Genomic DNA, 5,592 nt, shown 5'->3' with positions numbered 1-5,592 from the left:
ATTGACTCTGTTTTTACAATAAAAAATATTTTACAACTTACCTTCTGTGCATATTGTGACTTGAAGATTTTTTACCCCTTGCTAAGGTTAATGGAGATGTTATGCGTATTCTACCTCATTTCAGCAGCTGTGAGTGCCTTCTATGTGCCAGACATTGTTCTAGGCACTAGGAGTAGAGCAGTGAAGAGAAATTGCCTCCTTTTCATGGAGTTTACCTGCAAATAGAGTCCAAGCTGTGTTTTCTTCCAGAATTTTTTTCTGTAATTTTTAGAGCTTTTATAAATCTTACTTATATATAAACCTGAAATGATTTTGGTGCCAGTTTCTCATGCTGTTCTCTTGAATGAAATTTACTTGGACTGTACTGGATCCCCAGTACATTAACCAAATTGATAACTATTGGCATAAAGGAAGCAAAAATTTGTAGATGCCAAGGAAAAATATTAAATTGAATACATACACCTTAACACAGGAATTCATGCTTTTGGGTCAAGTGCATACTATGGCCAGTTTTATATAAAGTCATTTGTTTATATATCTTTGTCACTTTTATGCTGAAATTTTTTTCTTTTTTTGGCCGCACTGCATGCAGCATGTGAGATCTTAGTTCCCCAACCAGGGATCGAACCTGTGCCCCCTGCAGTGGAAGCACAGAGTCTTAACCACTGTACTGGGAAGTCCCTGAAATTCTTATAAATGGGTAGTATTGAATTGTATACCTCTGATTTTTTAAACATTCAAAAATGTACTTGAGCTGTAATCTTTCTCTTGGATGTGCTAACTTGTTCTCAAATACATGTTGTAGCTTTATACAGTGTAGTAGCAATTATCTACAAATCCACATGATTGCTATACATTTTAGAAGATAAAATTGAATAGTAAAGTCTAGGATGAAAATACATGAAACTTTATTTTATTGATAGTAACTTTAAAGTTTTAATTTAAAAGCTAAATTATTTTCAGTTCATTCAACATTTATTAAGTATCTGTTATGTTAGGCTTCATAATATTGGTGTTGGTTGTTTTAAACTTTTTAAGGGTCATTTCTATAAAGGTTATTATCAATGGCATTCTCTTACAGTAAATTTCTTAAAAATCACTTTGTATTTGGCATCTGAAGTAATTGAAAATTTTTTTTGCAATAGTACACTTAGTATACCAAATTTCAACTCTAGAAAGTAGAATTTTAAGCCATTTAACTAACAGTATCGCTCTTTGCATCCACTCTAAATGTAGTATTTGGCAAAAACAGAAATCGGCAAAGGTAGAATTGCTTGGCTTGATAATCCTATCTTTTTAATTGATCAGTACTAAAAGGTTGAGGAAGTTGGTTGATAATATTGCTAACATTATCTTCACCATCCGAACCATTGTTATATTTAATTACGTTATTGCTGTAGAGCCTTGATGGTATTATCTAACAGTTTATCAAGAAAAAAGGAGTAGTCAGTATCACTTTAAACAGATTTTGCTCCTGTCAGCTTAATGTTTAGAAGAAATAACATGCTTTACTCTTCTTTATTTTTAGCTTTATTGAGATATAATTCACTTACCATACAGTTCACCCGTTTAAGGTATACAATTAAGAAAATAAGATAAAGTTATACAGTGGCTTTGGTATATTCTTGAAACCATCACCACTGTTTCCAAAACATTTTCATCACTTCAAAAGTAGCCCTGCACTCATTAGCAATCACTCCCCAATCCCCTAGCCCTAGGCAACCACTAATCTACTTTCTGTCTATAGATTTGCCTTATCTGGACATTTGACAAATGAAGTCATACATTATGTGGTCTTTGGTGACCTACTTTTTTTCACTTAGTATGTTTTTAAGATTCATGTTATCATGCATGAGTACTTACTCCTTTTTGTTGCCAATTAATATTGTATGGATGACCTACGTTTTATTGATTTATCAGTTGACATTTGGGTTGTTTCCACTTTTGGGCTATTGTGAATAATCTTGTGACAGACATTTGTGTACAGGTTTTTGTGTAGACGTGTTTTTATTTCTTTTGAGTACGTACCTAGAAATGGAGCAGTGGCTTATATGTTACCTCAATGTTTAACCTTTTGAGGAGCTGCCAAACTGTTTTCCAAAGTGGCTGTACCATTTTACTTTCCATCATCAATGTAGCCAATTTCTCCACATCTTCCGCAACACTTATTGCCTTTGATTATAGCTTGTGAAGTATCCCATGGTTTTGATTTGGCTAATGGCTAATGACGTTGATGACCTTTTCATGTGCTTATTGGTCATTTGCATGTCTTTTTTGGCGGTGTGTCTGTTAACGGTCCTTTGCTGACTTTTAAATTAGGTGGTTTTTCTTTTTTGTCGTTGAGTTGTAAGAGTTCTTTATATAATCTAGATATAAGACTTTATCAGGTAATTGATTTGCAAATATTTTCCCTCGTTCTGTGAATCATCTTTTCACTTTCTTGATGGTATTTGTTTGAAGCACAAAAGTTTAATTTTGATGAAGTCCAATTTATCAGTTTTTTCTTTTGTTGATTGTGCTTGTAGTGTCATATCTAAGACAGTAGATAATGCCTAACTCAAGATCATGAAGATTTACTCCTATGTTTCCTTCTAACTCTTGAGTGTGATGAGGACTCTTGGTTATTGATACACAGAACATATCCTTAATATTTCCTCCAGAATTAGAGTTGGGAGCTATTTCCTAATGAATTAGATAATTCATTAGAATTCTTTAGCGAATTTCCAGTCAAGTAAAACGGCAGTATGTTTGCATTAGCCTTTTCTTTCAAGTCAGTAGGGTAAAACTATTGGATATACTGCAGGCAGGCTCAGAAAACATTCTTTCATATGCTGAAGACATGGTTTATTGTTGCTGGCAGCTGACTTCATATAATTTTGCTTTGAAGTCCAAGTTACTGTCAGAAGGAATGACTCAAACTATTCTGACTTAAGACAAACTGTTACAAAAGTAATAGGGTAAAATTGTAAAGTCTAGATTTTTGTATATAGATCATGCTTTATTTATTTATTTATTTAGGCTGCGCCGGGTCTTAGTTGTGGCACGCGGGATCTTCATTGCAGCATGTGGGATCCTTTTTAGTTGCGGCATGCATGTGGGACCTAGTTCCCTGACCAGGGATCGAACCCGGGCCCCCTGCATTGGGAGTGCAGCATCCTACTCCATTGGACCAACAGGGAAGTCCCTAGATCATGCTTTCTTATAGGAATATCCTAATGACTTGAAGAAACGAAAATTCCAGAGTTACTTTGGCAAACTTTTTACTCCATAAACATCATCACATCTTATCAGGTGGTGCTCAATTTCAATATGTCACATTAGGGTACTTGAAGATCTATCACATAGATACTGTATTCCTCGTCAAACTTTCATTTATTTCTTTTATGGACTCATGGTTTCCTACTTAAGTGGTTCTCAAACTTGAGTGTGCATGAGAATCCTATGGAGGGCTTATTAAAACATCGACTGCTGGGCCCTGTCTCCAGAGTTCCTGATTCTGTAGGTCTGGAGTGGGACTCAAGAATTTGCATTTCTAACAAGTTTCCAGGCGATGCTGTTGTTACCGGCCCAGGGACCATACTTTATTACCCATTATTATCATAATTTATTCTGATGCTCAAATAGTCCCTAATTTGGCCAGTGGCAAGCTGGCTTCTGTGGCCTATTGACAGATCTTCACTATTTGAGCCCTTTTTACTTTTTTGCTACAGGATGTTCTAGACTCGTCTTGAACTTTCCCTTCCCCAACCCAGGAATTGGCCATTTCTCCAAAGAGCCCTTTTAGTGGAGAGTGATACTTAGAAGCCAAGATTTGGGCATGAGTTGTACTTGTTGCTTTGGGGAATGTACCAGTCCCATGCCCTTTCAGTGGACAAATCTAGTGTGTGTATACACAACACACACTTTTTTAAATTTTTTGTTTTAAATTTTTTTTAACATCTTTATTGGGGTATAATTGCTTTACAATGGTGTGTTAGTTTCTGCTTTATAACAAAGTGAATCAGTTATACATACACATATGTTCCCATATCCTCTCCCTCTTGCATCTCCCTCCCACCCTCCCTATGCCACCCCTCTAGCTGGTCACAAAGCACCGAGCTGATCTCCCTGTGCTATGCGGCTGCTTCCCACTAGCTATCTACCTTATGTTTTGTAGTGTATATATGTCCATGCCTCTCTCTCGCTTTGTCACAGCTCAGCCTTCCCTCTCCCCATATCCTCAAGTCCGTTCTCCAGTAGGTCTGTGTCTTTATTCCTGTCTTACCCCTAAGTTCTTCATGACATTTTTTTTTCTTAAATTCCATATATATGTGTTAGCATACAGTATTTGTCTTTCTCTTTCTGACTTCAGTCTGTATGACAGACTCTAGGTCTATCCACCTCATTACAAATAGCTCAATTTCGTTTCTTTTTATGGCTGAGTAATATTCCATTGTATATATGTGCCACATCTTCTTTATCCATTCATCCGATGATGGGCACTTAGGTTGTTTCCATCTCCAGGCTATTGTAAATAGAGCTGCAATGAACATTTTGGTACATGACTCTTTTTGAATTATGGTTTTCTCAGGGTATATGCCCAGTAGTGGGATTGCTGGGTCATATGGTAGTTCTATTTGTAGTTTTTTAAGGAATCTCCATACTGTTCTCCATAGTGGCTGTACCAATTCACATTCCCACCAGCAGTGCAGGAGTGTTCCCTTTTCTCCACACCCTCTCCAGCATTTATTGTTTGTAGATTTTTTGATGATGGCCATTCTGACTGGTACACACACACTCATATCTAAACTTCCACATCTGTCTCTATGTAGAAATCCCCGACTTCATACTGAATTGATACCTCCAATTCTAACACTATGAGTTTCCTCTCTTCTCAGACAGTGAAAGACTGGGTCTCATTAATATATTTAGATTGTTTGATCAGTCTCCCAGTATGTCACCTATCTCATCATCACAGCTGCCTCTCTCCCACCTGGGTACCCTGTAACCCCACTCAGGCTCTGATACTTCATATCAGGCTGCTTTTATCATCGATGGCCCCCTTATCCCACTCCAACAGCCAGTGCTGAGCCTTACCCCATGTGTGGACATCCTTCCCACCCTGTTTGGTCTCTCACAACTCGTTCTGGGCTGCCCTCACATATGGATACCCATCACACCTGGGCTCCAGCATTCAACAGTGGACCATTTCTCTGCAGGGGTGCCTCCTCACCCTGCCTACTGCTGACATCCCACTCTGAGCCACCCACAGACAAGGACACTTTACCCTGTGTGGTCTCTGACTCTCCTCACTGGGTCACTCCCATTTCTGACCTGAGCGCTCTTCTCATCCTGCTTTGACACCAGGCCCCAAGCCTTACCCCTGTGTGAATGTCCTCCCTCCTCACTGTGTTTGGGACATGAACTATGTACCTTCTCTGCTTGGGCTCTGACGGACCACCCATGCCACGCTGCTCCCCTCATGTGGACACCTTGCCGTCTTTGGGCTCTGACTCACTGCACCAGGCTGCCTACCCTCCTCACCCCGTCACCACCCTCCCCAACACACTCTCTTCTCCGGCTCTGACCCCTCCACCCCCCACCAGGCTTCCC

This window comes from Grampus griseus (assembly GCF_964374135.1).
Source record: "Grampus griseus genome assembly, chromosome: 17".
Classification (NCBI taxonomy): Eukaryota; Metazoa; Chordata; class Mammalia; order Artiodactyla; family Delphinidae; genus Grampus; species Grampus griseus.
Note: the sequence above shows the minus strand (reverse complement) of the source record.